Source organism: Gallus gallus, chromosome 2 (assembly GCF_016699485.2).
Source record: "Gallus gallus isolate bGalGal1 chromosome 2, bGalGal1.mat.broiler.GRCg7b, whole genome shotgun sequence".
Taxonomy (NCBI): domain Eukaryota; kingdom Metazoa; phylum Chordata; class Aves; order Galliformes; family Phasianidae; genus Gallus; species Gallus gallus.
The window spans coordinates 69,391,955-69,411,202 of record NC_052533.1 but is presented as its reverse complement, the minus strand read 5'-3'; the positions used below and the strand labels follow the sequence as shown (position 1 = coordinate 69,411,202).

Sequence of the window (19,248 nt, the reverse complement as noted above, 5' to 3'; positions counted from 1 at the left end):
CAGAGCACTGGAATCAGAGAGGTTGTGGAGTTTCCTTCTATAGGCATATTCAAAACCTGCCTAGACACTTTTCCATGTAATCTACTGTAGGGAACCTCCCTCCTTTAGCAGGAAGATTGAACTAGATGATCACCAGAGGTCCCTTGTAACCTCTCCAATTCTCTGATTCTGTGCATAAGTGAGAGTGTAGAGAGAAGGCAATTGGAGACAATCATTCCTTCTACTCAGCATTTGCGCAACTGTGTCTGGAATATCATGATCATGTTTGGGCTTCCCAGTACAAGAAAGAAAATCGGTACATGGAGGAAGTACAGTGGGAGGTCACCAGGATTATCTGGAGCTGAACTACATGACATAGTAGGAGAGGCTGGGAAAGATGCGCTAGTCTAGATTGTTGAGAGGATGGGTAATGGGGATCTTATTGATACTTAAAACTACTTAAAAATAATAACAGAATGTAGAGAAGTCTAAGCCAGGCTTCTTAGAATTGAGCAATGGAAGGACACAAGGCGATGGACATAAGGTGAAATGTGAGAAATTCCCATTTGATTTAAGGATTTTTTTTTTTTTCCAGAGGATGGCAAATCAATAGAAGATGTTGCCAGAGAGGCTGTGGGATCTTGATCCTTATTTATATACAAAAATCTATAATGGACACGGCTGTGAGCTGACTGCCCTAAACAGACCTGCTTTGAGTAATGCTTTGATCTAGGTGATCTCAGGACTTCTCTGTCAATCTAAATTTACTGTGAATTTAGAAATCTAATTTCATATATATAATATGTAATTATTAAGACCTGTGATATACTGTATCATGGTTTCAAGTTCTCAATGATGTGTCCTTTCTGAATGTTCAGATGTTTGGAGAATTGTATTTGTAATTAATAAGATTACCACAATTCAAATAATAAAAAAATCATTGCAGGAATTGAAAGCTGTTGGTATTATTGATTGTATCTTCACAGTGTGAGTATTTGCGTAGCATTAACCAATTTTTCCAAATTTGCCCCAGATAGCTGTTTAAGGTGAGGATTGGATTCTAAAAATTATTTCACTTCTGATTCTTTGAAATCTTTCTAAGCAACTGAACTGTAAGTTTAAAGATGATACATACTCGTTTCCTCTTTAAACTTCAGTTGAGAGAAGAATATCTTTTTTTTTTTTTTTTTTTTTTTTTTTGTCTTTCTGTAAATAAGGAGAATAAGGAGTCTTATCCTCTAGGTCCAGTGAAGGTTTGTCAGTTATGAATGTATCATTAATTTATAGCAGGCACTGCTGCAGTCTTCAAGAGATCTTTTATTCTGGAATCCCAACTGCAAAATTAGGAGTTACTTTTTCATATTAGTGTACCAGAGAGTTATAATTGATCACATTTCTGTATAGCTTTGACAGATATCACAAGCCTCTCAGTAAACTAGTGACTTTTTGAGATTGAAAATGTATTATTTTATGCACTGCATAAAACAAGATTTTATGTAAAATAACGGTTTTCATCAAAAGTATAAAATGTAATTATTATTATTTTTTGTTAGATTACAGTATATCAGTGATACTTCTTCACAGTTCACACAATAGTGGTGTGTTTTACAAAGATTTAGTACTGAAGGAAATCTGCTCTTTGTGGAACAGAACTGTGTATTATAGAGCACATAAAAATGAAAAATCTCATTTTTGTTATGAAAAAGTGAATCTACAGAGAATTATTAAAAATGAAGCCACAGCATAATGACATAAAAACTTTCATGCTGACTTTTCTGAGACAAGATGTATGTTACAATTGTGCTACATTAATAAAAGATTAGCTAAATATGCCAATTATCTCTTCAGTGTAAAATTTTACCCTTATTCGGTTTCGCTAGGAAGTTGGAAACTATTCTAGCAATTTGTTCCATTTTAATCATCTCTATACAAGATGAAAATTTACACAAAGAAACCTCTGGGTTTGATTAAAAATAGCACCTTTGTCTTTTTAATTTCCACCATATTATTTTTGCTTCAGTTGTTCTCAGAATAATTATTAAAAGTTCTGACCAAATTCTATCATAAGCGATTCGACTCTATTTGCTTGCAAGGGGTTTGATCTACTGTCTACTGAAAGAGAAAGTGAATTTTTCTACTGATTTTAATATGAGCTAGAATAATTCCCCAGTTTTATGGTTGTGTTCATACACATAAAGTGCTTAGTGGCAGAGTGATATTTAATGTTTTTAATTAAGGGATTGCATTCCAAATGGAGATAGCCAGTTGTTGTGGCTTCTTTATTTCCATTGTTTTATTTTTATGTGTTTACTTATGTGCAATAACAATGATAAAGACAATATATCTCGTACATCTTGTTCAATATAATATAATTGGTATAAGCCACAGATTTTGGTGAGGAAGAACAGTAACAATACCAGTCTGCCGAGACTTGTCTTGATTTGAGGACATATTTCTGGATCAGTTCCCAGAGTAAAAATGTCAAATGCTTCTACAGAAGCTTAAAAACTGCTAATATCAGAGCTCCTTGAAAGGTATTAGGTGAAAAGATAGAGAAAACTAAAGTGAATCTATTAAGTATAATAATACATTTGTGGTTTTTTTTCTTTAATATATTATTACAAATGTGGTCCTGTCTCATTAAATTAACAGAGGTTATCCCTACTGTAATCATCTCTATGTGCTGTATTAATATATATATTTGACACCTTAAAATATGACAGCTTAGATTTCTATTGTTTGATGCTAAACCCTCATTGTCTTTTGAAGCTACAGGATAATATTAGACTTGTTAGAATCTCCAAAAATGTCATAACTTTATTTTCAATATCACTTGGTATCTAGACTTTCAGTGCATTGGGGGAAGCCAGTTCCTATTAATTTCTAATTATTCACATTACATGAATTGCATATACTGTACATAAGGGACTTGAATACCCTGTTTCAATTAATTTCTAATGATAATTGGGAATCAAAATCCTTTGTATGCTTTTGATAACATTACGGACATATTTTAAGGACTTCTGTAAATATGTAGGAGGAAATCTATGCATTTCAGTTGACTTTAAGACAACCACTTTGGCTTTCTAAATTAAATATATACCCATCTTTTTCATCATTTGCTCCTAGCTTGGGGTTTAATTCAGAATCTCTGAAAAAAGTAGAAATCTTTCAAAAGCTTCAGTGAAATTCAGTGGATAACAGAGAAGCTAGGAATTTTGTCTCAATGGATTTCCTGTCCAGAGCTGTTCTGCATTTTGAGGAAACATGGTAATAGTGAAACAGACACAGCCCAGTACCCTCCCTCTTCTGTGCCAACCTCAGCTCAACAAATAGCATTGCTTGTATTCTCAAAGATAAATAACATATGATATTAACAGGAGAGGAAAGCAACTAAGATTGACTAACTGATATCTTAATTTAAGGTCAGAAAAAATAATTGTTACAGTAAAAAGATGTTGGTGCAAGCAGGAATAGAGACAAGATGCAGGTAGAACAGTTATAGGAGTGATGAGACATTCTCTTTTTAAACTATACTGCATGCTTTTCCTGAATTTAGTTTATATATATATGTATACTTTTAGATTTGTATACTAATTTTAACATGCTTTGGAAAATATTATTGTATTCAGCTGTTGACTTAGAAGGAAAGAGCTTTCAGTACCCATGCAGGTATGATGAAATTCCCTTCCAAATTTATAGAAAGGTTCTGTTTCAGAAATAATGCTGAAAAAAAAGCTTACTTTCATGATCTCTTATGTTCACACTTTTGCTCTCATTCATTTCCCTCTGTAAACTGATGCTCTAAAATGCTCTGTATGAAAAGCTCTGAAATAAGAATTGAACTGTGCATTAAGAAATGTTTTAAAGCACATTATGCTGTGATGCTGTAAATAGCATTCACCATGCTCTACTGGGACTCTAATATAAGATTAGTTATTTGACTTGGCTAAATATTTCCAAATAATTCCAAATGTAATGTTTGTTTTTCAAGATAAAATGCATTTACAATGAAAAAAATGTGATTTTTACTGTCTAAGCAAACACACATGCACACATAAGCACACTAATACACACATATGTCTGTCTGTAATGGGAGGAGTTCCTTTATATCTGAGAAACAGCTGGAAGTCTTCTGCAGGACTAAGGTAGGATTATAGTTCCATTTTAATGTTTATACTTACAGATAAAAGCTATCACCCATGCAGCAGGAGAGATAAGATGGCTGACAGCACTAAGCTGCCTTCACTAAGCAATGCTGATGGCTGCCTTTTTGGCAGCCTGGGGCAGTATGCATGATTAAAGAGAGAAACTTAAGCTAAACCAGACACTTTAACAACAAATACACTTTGGAATAATGTTAACTCTACTTAGCACCTAGGATTTTACTGTATATATCTTAATAGTTTTAAGCATCTCCCTTTGTAAGTAATTCAGCCAGGAGTTAATGTGTCAAGTTTAATATGCATCAAGAAACGCTCATTTGTAACTAAAAGCTCCATAATGCAGGGTAGCTTTTCATCTTGGACGTGTAATCACCAGCAAGCTGAACACACCAGAATATATATCCTGTGCTTGAGCTTTGACTGCCATGAGAAAAGGCTGATATGAATTTTCTTTATGTCATTCCCCTTTCTTTTCCCCCTGATTCCAAAGAAGTCTGGATATGTTGCACAGATGATGAGAATGTACAGTTAATCAAAAATGTTTTCACTACAAATGGCTATGTGTAAAATATAAAGAGTGTCTTAGCTAGCATAATAGATACAAAACAGCTGTGGATATAGGATAGACTTCCAGTATGTCTTTGCCTGTGTAAAGCCTGTAGAAAGCCTGTTCCACATTGCACTTATTAGGAAAATTTGCCTTTTTATGGTCACTGAAAGATGTCAAACTGATTAGTGGTGGTCAGGCACACTTGGCTTTCAACTGAATGAATTGGTATTAGCTGAATGTGTAAACTTCTTGATGAAAAAAGGAAGTATATGAGGTATGTCCAAGTCAGTGATGCAGAGTTAAATGTCATATTTTAAGAAAGATTGCATAAACTGATCACATTAATGAAGTATTTAGAATTGAGACATAGGCACACTGTAAAAAGCAGCATGGCTAAGTATGTCTATTTAAATAGGGAAATATTTAATCCCGTCTTTCTATCTTGTTTAGACTCAGCATAAAGATGATAGCAGTATTTAATTTAAATACACGATTACAAAAAAAATCTATTATTATAATATCAGGTAATGCTCACCTCATCAACATCTAACACAAAAATATTCAGCCCTTTTCACAAGTGAAGATCTAAAGCCCAGTTTCTGGATGAAAATAAAGTGAAGATATGAGCTGCTCAAGCCACCTAGCAGAAATAAGTGGAATGAGATTATGTATCAGCTTAATTGTAGTCCAGTGGACTACTTTCTCCTTGCTACACCTAATTAGATTATCATAGTATTACCTACATGGAGTTGAACAGATAATGTGATCTATAAAGCTGCAGGACTTTTGTGGGAAATTTTAGTAGATGAAGCTGTCAGACAACCAAATGGGTAAGGAAGGATAAAGAACAAAATTTGTGAAGTCCTAGCAGCAAGAATATTCAGGTCTTCTTTGTTTATCTTGAAAAAGTTTTGGAAATTGCTTTAATTGAGACTGTGCTCAAATATGAGATATCCCTGACATTCTCTACAAAAGAAGAGAAACTGCATTATGTCTTTAATCACTTTAAACAGTGATGACAAAGTGTCTCTGGTAGCTGGTTTCCTCAAGAACATCTGTTCCAACTTTCCTTTCTTTTGGATGGATCCATGATTTTTCAGGTCCAAACTGGTTACCTAAGCTAAAATGTTGTCATAAGAACACTACTGTAAGAGATTAATCTTTTATATGATTGACTCCAAGTTTGCTGAGGAACAAGTCCAGGCAAGTCCTGGGCAAAGGTAGAGAAATCTTCTGTCTGGAGGACACTGATGGACAGGTCCTGGCTAAGGGTTGTGAAATCCTTTAAGGAGCACAGATGGACAAGGCCAGGGGCAACGAGAGAGGGGTAAGCTGCTGATAATGGCCGGGAAACGGTCTTTTGTGTGGACTGTTATCTTGAGGAAGGTGGCCATCTCAGGAGGTACGCACATGACTCTTGCTCAAGCACCCAGGGATGTCACTTAGGCAGGAAAAAAGGAGGATAAAAGAGGGTCCAACAACCATGAGGAGAGAGTTTCTGCCATCAGATCCCTCACCATGACGGACTCAGGGTTTCTGCCATCAGATCCCTCACCACGACAGACTTGGAGGTTTCTGCCATCAGATCCCTCTGTACGGACCATATGCTGACGGACTTCCCTGGGCCTGCTACCTGAGACCTGCTGCTTCCTCCCAGGCTTACTCTGTGGCTTCTTCCTGGACCCACCCAGTACCTACATCTTCTCGTTGCCCAAGACCGGCCTTGCTGCTTCTGTCCTTCGGCCTCGGACCATCGGAACGGCGTGCAACAGGACTACTGCTGGATCCTGGTGGCAACAGTCCCTGCTTTACACAACTCTTGCTTCTTTCTATCTTTTCTATCGCTCGCCTTCCCTTCCCCATCACCCCAATCTGTAATAGTGTCCGTCCTCCCCTTTCTTCACCTCCCTTATTAACATTTGTAATAAACAGGTCGGACCAACATTTGAACCGTTGTTTCTTAATCTCACGCTGGGCATACATATTTCAAAGAACCTCCTTTCCCTCCTATAAATTGGAGCGAGACGACTACATGAACTTTTTTGTACTTGATGTTTGGAGCCATAAAGCCCAGTTTCTCTGAGTTACTCTCTTTGCATAGAGATTCATAACTGATGTTGAAAGACACCACACCTTAGTGATATCTCAAACCAATGCAATGGATTAGAAGATTGTCTCCTTACACTGCTTCTATAGAATCAGACTTTTTTTTTTAAATTCATTTTCCCAAGAGAATATAGATTCAGATAAGACAAATTTAAAGGAATATACAAATGCATGTAACAAATTATTGGTTACACTGGTACCCAACTTACATTTGGTAGGGTAAGTGCAAAAGCAGTTTTGATCAATTACAAGCATTTTGGATCTTCAGAAATTTAGATTTAAACTGACTTATTCACTCAATGTGAATAGAGCAGAGGACCCTCAAGTAGCCAGTTTTTAAGCACTTAATACTCTGTCACTCAGTCTTTACTTGGTGGAACATGGAAAACCAGATTTTTAAGAAATCTGTGTTACACTCTTGCAGTAATCATATATGTAGTGTTCTCTTGGATGTTTTATGAAATATCTATAGTGGTTTTAGTTGTAGAATTATTATTTTTCTCCTTCTAGGGAAGATGCAGGTGATAGGAAACAGATTGTTGCTCAGCCCTAATTTTATAGAATTATTAAAATAGGAAATAAGTATAAAATTTCTTTTTATTCTTGAGAGAGTCTGTGGGATTACCCTGTTTATTGGTATTACAACAACATCCAACTCAATGCACATAGCAAAAAAAAAAGTTTCTACTCCAGGGAAAGCAAAATCTAAAGGAGCAGTGGTGTTCGTTTAAGATCAAGTCCTATAATCAGTCTGTGTTTTTTATTTGAGGAAAAAAGGAGTGAAGAATTCAGGTCCCCTTTCTAACATTACTCATGAAATCTATGACACAGCTTGTGAGCATACTTAAATTTCTCAATTGTTAATAATCTATTTCAGTGCTTTTCTGACAGAATTTACTCAAGACTTCTGTGTCTGTTGTAGAAATCTTCTAGAAAACAGAAAAAAAATAGAAGATGATTTGACAGAATGCTTTACTCCAGTGGTATGCTGGAATCTCTTCTGCCATTGCTAATGGAATACTCCTGTTTACTAAAATTTCAAGCAAAGTTTTAAACATGCCACTTCCACTGAAAGCTTGCAAAAGTCATCAAGTATGCAATATACATACGAAAAAATAGAATATTAAAACCAAGGACTTGCAACCTTCTAACATGTTAATGTATCAATTTCCTTCACCTAGAAGAATCCAAATGGACAAATATCTGTCAAATTTAATTTCAGAGACATTTATAGGTCTTTTAAGTATGGACACCTTGGAAAATATGGTGTTGTGTCGCTCTGCAAATGCTCTTCTTTCTCTCCACCAAGAAACTGTGAACATGAAAAGTGTCATTCTAGAAAAAAACTATCTTGAGAAAAAAAAAAAGAGATGATAGGCAAGCCCTGATCAAGACAACATATTAGGATGCAACTGTGGGGCAAAGCAAGCTCTAATCACCTCTGTTCTGAAGTTGAACAGAAGCTGCAGCAGCAGAAGGAATAAGAAAAGTGGATGAGAATAAATTAGAAATCAGTAATAATTGGAAGGAGAATGTAGCTGATAGGAAAATCTATAAAAGCATATTGAAATGTGGTGTCACTGATCCTTAAGTGCTGGAGATAAAAGAATTAAAGACTATTGTTCTGAAAACCAAACCTAGCCCATGACATATTTCTCTTTCCTTTTCAGACCACAGAACACTGGCAACTGCTGAGAGAAAGCATTAGTAGAAAGAAACAGAGTGATTGTAAGAGGTAATTTTCTGTGCATAAAAAAGCAATATTAAAATATTAATAGTTGGAAAAACTAATACAACAATAGTAACAGAATATTTTCATTCTAAGGACATCATAACCTAAGCAGAGTACCAAGGTATGTGATAGCCTAGGTATAAAAGTGTGCATTGAATTGGTTTTCTCACTGGCTACATGCAGACAGACACCCTGGCAGGCCCTCAGAAATTATGAGTTTTGTGATATGGATGTGAGATCTTTTCTGACCTGAGAACACCTGTGTTCCACTCAGAAGGAATTGGACACATGGACAAAATACTATGGGAATCTATGGAATTCATCTAAAGATGCATAGCAGCAGTTTGGTTCATGACCAAAATGGTAGAACAACTTCAGGATAACAAATTCATAATAACTAACTCATTAACTGGCATGAAAAAGCTATCCAGGCCTTGCCTACTGGACTTTAAATTCTAATCTACATAATATATTAACCTAAATGGGGATGTTATATAGTCTATCTTGCTTATCTTTAACACATACAATAGCAATGAGGAAAAGTGAAGTTGTCTCCTGATTTCACTAATCTGTAAAGCTGATATTGGAATAATGCCATGGATGCAAAATTTTGGTGTCAGTCCAACAGAAATCACATGAAAATAATAAAATAATGAAATACTAAACAGGACATATTTGTGATAACCATTATTCCACCTATACTTTTAGATTTTAAACTTTTTGAGGCAGAGTTCTGTAGTTAATTTCATATTCACAGTGACTAGCTGTATGGATCTCATTGCTTATTTAATATCTGGACATTGACTAGTGCCCAAGAAACAGATCATTTTGAGAAAAAGACCGTTTGGCAAAAGAATATTCTAAAGCTGTAAATATTTATGTGTATTCACAGAAAAATAATGGTGAAAGTAAACACATATATGAAAACGGGACACTTACACCCTTTTCAAAATACTGATTTCTTGTGCAGGTTTAGGATTACTTATGAAAATCTTTCTAAGTTTATAATCAAAATGCAAATGAAATAAAATGTCTTGCTTAACTAAAATCTTAAAAAAAACAAAATCCCAAAACATTAGGATGGAAGACATGTCAGCAAAGATGGGTATGTTCACTGTTTTGATAGAAGGGTGCTTTTTTTCCTAAGGCCTTACATAAAACTTTGCAATGTCTTATTAGCCTCTGCAGTTCTCTGCTGTGTGCCATTTCTTCCCCTCTCTTATATTACAGAGATAAAGATTTTGTGCAAGAGAACTGCTGAGATTTTATAATGCCAACTACAGAAGAAAAGAAATTGAGAAAATACAGGGCACCATCCAGCAAGTAGTCACTTGAGGCCAATAAATTATGGCTACAACTATGGTCAGTATCATTTAAGTAGTCTTTAGTTTCTGGTGATAAAGTACTAGCTTATCACAGTGCTGACAACTGCCAGCCCCTATGGCCCCAGCTTACAGCTTGTCCATTTGTTACCCAGCCAGTCACAGTGAATTTAGTATAATGCAATAAACAATCATGATTGTCAGAAGCAGAAATGGACTCAAACTAAACCCAGAAGAAAAAATTATCATTCAAACAGGGCAGAGTAATGAGAAAAATTGATGCAATGTCTTCTGGTCATGCATGATGCAACTATTAAACAGACTGATAATTGACTGCGGCAGAAAGAACTAATGTGTGATCTAGGGATGAAGACTAACGAAGAGTACTTCCCTAAGACACAACTCTCACTGCTCCTACCTTCTGTAGCTGAGTACATAAAGATGATAGCAACATCAAATGTATAAGTAAGCTTTGTGATAGTTTCACTTCTCAAAAGTATGCAACTTGCATTATTTGCCCATTATAGATTTTTTTTCAGTTAAGACATATCTGAATAATGCATTTTAAATCATATAATCATATAATACGGTACGTCATAAAATCGAGTCATACAATTCAAGACGATCTTAAAAATTCAGATCATAAAATATCACCCACTATTTTCTGCACTGAAGGCATTGCTTCTGGTTGAGTTATTGCATATCCTTCAGAGGGTATCCAGCTAGCTCTTTTACCTAGCTGTCACCAAACCATACTACATTTTTTTTGGAAACACGTGCAAAAGATGCATCAAGTCCATATCTGTATGGAAGTTTATACACAGTTAGTTACTTTTTTTTTTTTTTTTCCTGTAATTGTAAGCCAGTTGAGTTAAATATGAAAGATTAGCACAGTCTGAGTGGGAGGTGTCTGCTGCCAAGAACTTTTCTCAAGTCTGTGATTGACTTTCTAGCAAGAGGATGAAAGACACTAAAATGTCTGAGGTGACAATGATGTGAATTACTGTAATTGGCACTGGATGACCCAGATTCGGGTTTCTGCTTCCTGTCTTAGCTTAAGTGCTCAGTCCTTGGTCAGCTGATGTGTGTTGCAGGGGTGAAGGAGAAGCAAAGGCAAAAGTTTGCTTATTCATGTTTCTTTCAAATTGCAGGAAGGTTTAAAATAAACCATACAAATACTAACAGTGATTTCTTTCTTTGTAGCCAATTATCACTGTATTAAAATAAAATTTATTAGTAGTATGAATTAGGATGTAAATGTAGGTACATAAAATATGTATATGTAAATATTCATGCAAATATAAATAACTCTCATTACTCCACCTGCAAAGTTTCTAAAGTAATGACTGTGTCATGGCCTGCAGTTTGAGACGTAAATTGGCAATCAAGCAACACCTGATAAAGACTTTTCTTGCTAAGGTTGCGATGAAGAGTCATCAAGATATTGATGTCTCACTCCTTTGTACTAAACACACCCGATGATTTCTGCCTGCTGCATTAAGCATGCTGTATCAGCACATTGTCCACAGTGGCCCATACAGCAGACACTGTTTTTTACTTTTTATTATATTTTACAATCAAAAAGGCATCAAAATTTCATCTTTATTTCTTGTAGTTATATATAGTCTTGTTTCTTCCTGGCCTTTAAAATGGAAAAGCTACTTGTGTCAGGTAGCCTGGTATTGTTGTTACTGTTTAACTTTGTTTTCCAGAATTATGCTCAGGTCACATCATTTAAGAAGAAGGTGTCTACAGGAAAAAAAAAAAACGGCATTTAAATTGAGATGTAACAGGCGTTTACCATATTTTTTGTGATGTTGTGTCATGCTTTGAAGTCATTTAGGGTTGTCTTTAATAGCTCAAATATTAGTGAAATAGTTTTCTTGGCTAATAGATATCAGTTCAAGACAACTTAGTAAGTGAAATTACTGTTTCAGCCATGTTTATTTGAAGAAGAAAAAAAAAAGATATTTTTTAAGTGGTTGGATCAAGTGATCTTAGCCTTTCAGCACTATTCCTGGTTTACTTATTTTAATTTCAACACAGGAAATAAGAACAAAATTTATCAGACAAGCTATTCTTTTGTCAGTTACCACCCTCTCAGTTTCTCTCCAATTACTATCTGTCCAGGCATTGTTTCTCTATCTGTCCCCAGTGCTATAATAAACTTATTTTCTATGACTTTTTCTCTACCCTCTTAATTGTTTAAACTGCTGAAGTGTTTCTTGGCAGCAGTCACTAAGAGAAGTTAAAATTTTATAATGTTTACTTATAATTACAAATTATGTCATGGAGGGAACAATTGGGAAAAGTGTTTTTAAATACATCCCGTAAACTACAGAGTGTAAATGTCCCTCAGGAAACATATTGTGGGATTCCTTGTTTTCTATAAATACAAACCATTAGAATATTTGGATTTTTCAAATCCATAAGTACATTGCTGTTTTGAGACATAAGTGAACTCTTCCTAAAACAGTTCTATTTATTAATATTGCTAGCTAAATTCATCTTTTCTTTAACAAGAAAACAAGGAATTCTGATCTACAGCTAATGTTTGATACATTAATTTAGGATATTTATTTACCTATGTTCCACTTTGTTCATGGCAATGGTATTAGGAACTGAAAAATATCATCAGCTACTTTTCAAAAAATCTTCATTTGTGGAAGTATGTAAAAATATTTCAACAATTACTTTTGTGTTTCACTGCACAGAGTGAAGACAATAAGTTTTCCGTCAATTTATTTTGTCTGTACTTTTTTATTAGAAAGAGAGGGAAGACACTAATGCATATTGTGATATTTGAGTGCATGCATGTTATTTTCTTACTTCCTGCTCCATTGCTAATTTCAGTCTTTCATTAAAATGACTAAGACATAATGATATTGACCACTTTTTAAAATTTGAAACTACATTAAGACATTATTTTTACATACAAGTTCGGCAGCACCTGAGAAAAATTTGCTCTAAGTTTTATTTCCAGCTAAACTTAGCTTGCTGTATATTTAAAACAAAAGTCTACTTAACAATGCAAAACTCAATAGAAATAAGGAAATTTAATTCTGCTACTTAGTTTCACACTATAGATTTTATTTTTTATTTGATACTGTGAAAATATGTTAAACACTTGTAATTGCATTCAGGGAGCTAAATTGTGCTTATGGAAGAATGTGGGTTGTGTATATGAGGAGGAATATTTCTGGCACAACAGCTGTGTCTTCTATCATTGAATGTGCTGGACTGTGACCCCCAAAGCTGCTGCCTGTTGAACTGCTTTCACAGTTTTGAAAGATTCTCAGAAAAACTATTCAAAAAACACAGACTTCTGTTATCAAACTGAAATAAGTTAAATGATATTTCCCTTTCAAGTCAGCTCATACCTATAATTTTTATTTTAGTAAATCCAAGCTTGATTTGGAGATCCCATTGCATTGCTTAATTTTGCTTTCAAGAGTTTTCCTATCTATGTGTATAGTATACTGCGTCATGGCTCTGCTATAACCTTTGTGAATTCCCTGAACTTAGAATTGCAGTGGAAGAAATCAGCAAACCTTCCTCTGTTTTGCACATTTTACTTCATTTGAGGTTCATTAAAAAAATAATGCTTTTTTAAAGTAAGGTCAGAATCAATCTCTTTTGACACTGCTATTTTTTTCTGCACTTCCTCAGTTGCAATTATTTTATAACGTTTCCTGGATTTGCAGAGTACATTGATTGCCTTGAGTCTAGGTCTTTCAATGCACACAAATTGCACACCTCCTCCCCAAACCCCAATCTCTGAGCTATAATTATTTCAACATATTTTTTGTCTGTATGAAGCATCCTGCTTGTATTTATTCATATCAGTTTGTGTTAAACAAAGTACTATGAAATCAAATGTATAATTTACTGGCAAAGATGGGAAAACTCAAAATCTGAAATAAAATTAAGCCTCAAGAATCTAGTGACATGGTGAACACCATTTCATTTGAATTTTCTGCATGCAACAATAATTAAGATTATTTTTCAAATACAAAATCAGTTATTTACTAATATTGCTTCAGATATTTGATTTCCATGTAGAAGTTTAGTAGAGCTTTTCATGTCTCTATCCTCCACAAATATCTCTGGATTGTTGGAAATGATAATTGTAATTCAGCCATCAGGATATTTTACTCTTTGAAACAACTGTTGAGTCATCACACAGGCATTACAGTGAAATTGTGGGAATTTTAAGATTTTGATTTCCTACAGATAAGTCTTGAAAAATTCAGTACACAATTATATGAAGTCTCCATCTCCATTTCCTTAAAATTTCTTAAACAGATATAGAACAGAAAGTAAATTAAAAATAATTTAAAAAAATCAAATACAGTTAGCAATACACAAATAATTTTCTGTAGTTCCAATAATGAATTATAGAACCATTCTGTATTTCATAACACATTTATATTATTGTTTTAAAGACTAGGTATTTTGTTGTGAATCAAACCACTGTTTTTTTAAATCTTCTGGCAATTCATCAAACCATGAATGTTAAGTTTACGGAAAAAAAATATATCCAGCTTGGGAGATTAATTTTGCATATCTGGATTGCATATGAAGTTTCACATCTTCACACTCTTCACTAATTTGTTATGCAATGTTACAGTACTTTCTAGGAGAGGTTACTTTCCATGCTTGCCTTAGTAACGACTAAAACAGATCCATCTGTATCTCACACTTTGTTCACGTGTATTCTATTGGAGCAGCATTAGTGAATTCCTTCAGGCAAGCTGAGATTAAGTACAAGACCATCTTGTGTACTACAGTATGAAGGAAGTCCGACAGTGATCTCTTTCCACTTAGAAATGGAATCTACTACATGCTTTAAACAAGTAAATAAGTACAAACTATTTTCCAACTTTTCATTTGCAATACATTTTTTTTTCTTTTTTTTTTTTTTGTCTCTTATTGTTTTCCAGTATTATGACAAGTCAATTATTATGTGCAAAGTGGCAGTCTTTGCCCAGTAGTATTTTGGTAGGCCAAACTTCACCTTTCTCTCACTACTTGCAGGACTGCTTTCAAGTCCTAGAAACAACAACTGAACAGGTTATTATGTTGCCCAATTACTTTTGAGTTTTAGCCCCAAATCTGTGACAGTTGTCACTTCTCATAATTCGCTGCTAACTAATTATATCAATAGCAATCTTTTTCTTGAATGATTTTGATTTGGCCTGCGTTTCATTTGAAGTGCTTTCAAGGACTGGTGAATATTCAGATAGTGAAAAGAAATCCTCTTGGGCTTAATCCAAGACTTTTTATAAGTCACTAGTTTTCCTAGCTGAATTGATGATCAAATAGTTATAAGTGGTGTTTTTTTCCTCTAAAAATTAAGAATATGAGTGAACAGTTGGCCTCACAACGTATCATCTTTCTTTTCTTAACTTGTCAGTCTAGTATCTCACCCATGACATCTGCTATGAAATCAAACTCTACTAACTTTGTATGAACTGAAGTTAGTATGATCTAAGTTAGGAGCAAAGATATTCAGGATATTATATTTGAAAATATTGCCATTAAAATGTGATTTGCAAAAAAAAAAAAAAAAAGCAATTAAGCATTTCAGACAAAAGCTAGTAAGCAATCACAGCACAGCAGGTAGGCAGCCATGTGAATGAAGCATAATTGTCTGTCTACAGATTTTAGTCAATAGCAAAAAGTTTGATAAGGTGACCTTTCAAATTAACCTGCTTTAAAGATGTAATCATTCTAAATGGACAGATACAAAGAAGCTTATTAGCAATAGGCAAGATGAAAATACAACCCATCAATCAGGTTTGATGATTACTGGATAAAAAAGGTCAATTTCCAGATAGCCCAAATAGCCACAAAGGCCTTTCACTTTAACAGGAACAACTGCTTAATCAACAACACTCAAGTTCAAGAGCTAAATTCCATTTCGGCAGAATGTGTCTCGCTTTCTCTTTGAACAAAATACAGGGAGGACATTACAGAAGGTTTTCTGATGTTCCTTTAACTGGTTTTAAAAAATTATTCTAAAAAATATATTCCATGGTTTGTGTTTGCATGCAAGAGGAGCAATACAGTGGAGCCAAAATAATTGTAGAGTAATAGCTCAAAGCCTAAAGGAAAATAGACTTTACTAATTATCTAGTCAATCAGTCACTCACTTTAAACATATGCCATTCACTTTTGCAGTCAATCATTTAAAATAGCTTTCAGGTAACAACAGATCACTTACTTAGAAAAAAATTATTCACAATGAAGAGACGACTGTACAGTATATCTTGCTTTTTTTCTCCGAGTACATCTATACGTGACACAGATCCATATGCTGCAAATGAGGTCCATTTGTTTAATTTTCAAATATATCACTCGCTTGCTGTTAGCATGTAGTACTGTATAAAACATCGTAGAAATCTACTACCAAGATTCTAAGTAGTGATAATGAAAAGTAGTTCCTTAATTTCACTGATGCCTTTCTACAAGTTAAGGAATACAAAACAATCAAATCCTAAAAGAAAGGTTGATAGTATCTAAATTTTTGAGATGGAATTCAATTCAAATGCATTATCTTTTTCACCCTAGAAGTCCTCTTTTGATTTCATTTTTAACTGAAGGAAAAAGAATGATGTTAAAGTATGAAGTTTCTTATAGATGGTAAGAACAGGAAAAGACTGCTTCTGCAGTACTTGTTCTTTGGTAATCTTGACTTTCAGATCCTAGCCTTTTAAGCAATGGATTTTCACAAAAGGCGTTTCTGAAATAGGAATTAATTTCAATTTAACCTAACCACAAAATATATAGCTTACTCCCATATTAGGTATAAAGGTCTCAGTGCATATAGAGACACACATCTACCAGCTTCCGCTTGCAACAATAAAGATTCAGACTATTCAATCTAGGATAGAAATGAAGGTTCTCATTTTTGTATTAATGTAACTTTTAAAAAATCTGAGACAGACACAGTCTAAAACTGTGCAACAAAGCACATCCTGGTCCTCCACCTAGAGTAAAAACAAACAAAAAAAAGATGATTGGTCAGGTTTCATGTGAAACATTGCCTTTGACTCTCATTGCTGGGCTCTAAACGTGAAAGATCTTGTTGGTGTCCCCAGTTAAATGTAGATCAAAGTATTGCTATATAACCTGCTGTCTGTCTAGCAGTATTTCAAAAGAGACATCAACAGAAAAGTATATAAAAATGTGCCAGAAGTTGTCAGAATGTTGGAATATATCTTTTTTTTTTTTTCCTCCTCTTTTAAGAGTAGCAAGAGTGGAATTACAGGTGATCTTTCCTGACTGTTTACTACTATTAGACAGTTATGTAGGCATCAGGTGGAGGATTAAATGACAGGATGCAAAAACACCAGGAATACAAATGCTCAGTGAGAATTTATAACAGAAATATAAAATGATTGTTTGCCTCCACTAGCATCCATAACAGTATGCCCAGTACTGCATTGACTTTATGTGTTATTATTATCCATGATAACTGTTACTAAATGCAATGAAATTTTTAATTATTTTTCAGATAGTATTTTATTTTTAATGTAAATAAGTCATTGTGAGGCACTTTGGTTTTAGTTTCCCCTTTCTTCCCTCCTGTCTTTTCCCTTTAACTTGATATTGTCCATTATTCTTACTACAAGAGACAGAGATATTGGAGGAAAAAAGAGAACTATGCCCGTGAGTATTAATGTTTTTAACAGTACTCCGCACAAAATAAGTATTTATTTACTAAAATTTTGTTTTGTTTCTAAAACTTTCTATTGCAAAAAACTGCTGTTTTGTTCTTTATTTTTCCCTTGACTACACATACAAACAGATAAAGATAATCATGTTGATGATTTATTCCTTGTCCAAATTTTTCACAAGATACTGGTAGAAGTTATGCCCTTGTTCCAGTCCTCATTCCCTCACCTGGCTGTGGAGATACCTGTGTGGCTGGTATTCAAAGTTCTGAGACGTGTGCTGCATGCTTAGAATTCTGTTTCTGCGTTTTGGAGGAAAGCTCTATGCTACCTTTTAGACCTTCCATTTTGCATAACTTCATAGATTCAACACTGCATTTCTCATTCTAGACTGTTGCTAAAATAAACACAATACATAGTGCTAATGCAAAATCTTATAACTTTGCCTATGGGATGGACATATTACTCAGATTTTGTGTTCTTTGCACTCATCAAATGGATGATGTGTGAGTTTGAAAGGCTCTCTGATACCAGAGCTACTCTACTATCCCCCTTGTGTAAGATGCTTTGCGATTTCCAGCTGAAAAATGCTATAAAAGTTCTAAATGGCACTGCTGTTACTATTTATTATATATTAAGCTAGAGTATACTGCACATTACTCTTTTATGCTTACACTTGGAAAGTGTAATATATAGATATCTCAGCTTTAAAAATGTAGATGTTTGGAGCATTTGCTCTGTGCCCTACTATCCATTTCCATTATTAAAGACAAGAGAGAGATTTCCATAACCAGAAAGAGAATGGAGGTGACAAATTAATTTCAGTGTTGTACACTGAAATAGGGATGTTTCTCATTTCACTTTCTAGATTCCATAATTATCCAGCTTTAATTGTCAACTAAGTTTTTTGCTACCTTTGTGCCAGTTGCTAATGATACACATGACTGCAATGTGAGAAACTTAATAGCTTCATACAGTTTAGTACACTGAGTCATCTTTATAAACATCAAAAAATCTAAAATTTCAGATAATTGCTTCTCATTAGCAATGGCCTATAAGCAGTTTACTAGCTCAACAATACAGAATCTGTATTAATAATGGTTTGTCCATTTGCAGGAACAGAGAAAATAATCTACTTACTAATGTACACAGGATGAACTACGGAAAGTTCATGCAAGGAAGAAAAAAGTAAAAAACAAACATGAAGAGCTATACTTGCTTGTAAGTAGAAATTCTAAAGAATTCATTGAGGTATTTAGCTTAAATACTGATGGTACAATAAAGGTCATAACATACAGCAGTAGATTTCATGCACACATGCTGTTTTCTGTTTTCATCTTGTTTACATTCTTTTACTTTGACCATGTTTATTTCTATTTTTAAATTCAATGACAAATCTTTCAAGGACAAATAGAGAATGTTAATGCCTTGTATAAAATTAGTCTACACCTTTGATATGGCTTCTTACCATTAAAATAATATTAATTGTAAGGATTAGCAGCCTGCTAGGTAGTTGTAATTACAAACTCTTCAAGGGATGAAGTTTTCTAAAATCATATGCAATCTTAGGTTCTACAATTTAGCTACAGCAGAATGGCATGTTATATATAAGGTCAAATTCAAAGTTGAATATATTCAAGAAATTATGTATTGTAAGATGCTTTTTATGAAGAAATCCAAGACATGAGCCTCATACAAAAACCTGGCAGATATT

General features: G+C 34.2%; 1 long non-coding RNA gene across 2 annotated transcripts in view; it reads left to right on the top strand.

Annotated features, from left to right (window-relative positions):
* The window catches only part of LOC121109749, an 88,573-nt gene that overhangs the window by 58,223 nt on the left and 11,102 nt on the right, over positions 1-19,248 (top strand). For both annotated transcript variants that reach the window (XR_005857417.1, XR_005857416.1), the window contains 2 exons: positions 8,472-8,536; positions 18,651-18,755. This is a non-coding gene — a long non-coding RNA (uncharacterized LOC121109749). The remainder of the gene's footprint in view (positions 1-8,471; positions 8,537-18,650; positions 18,756-19,248) is intronic.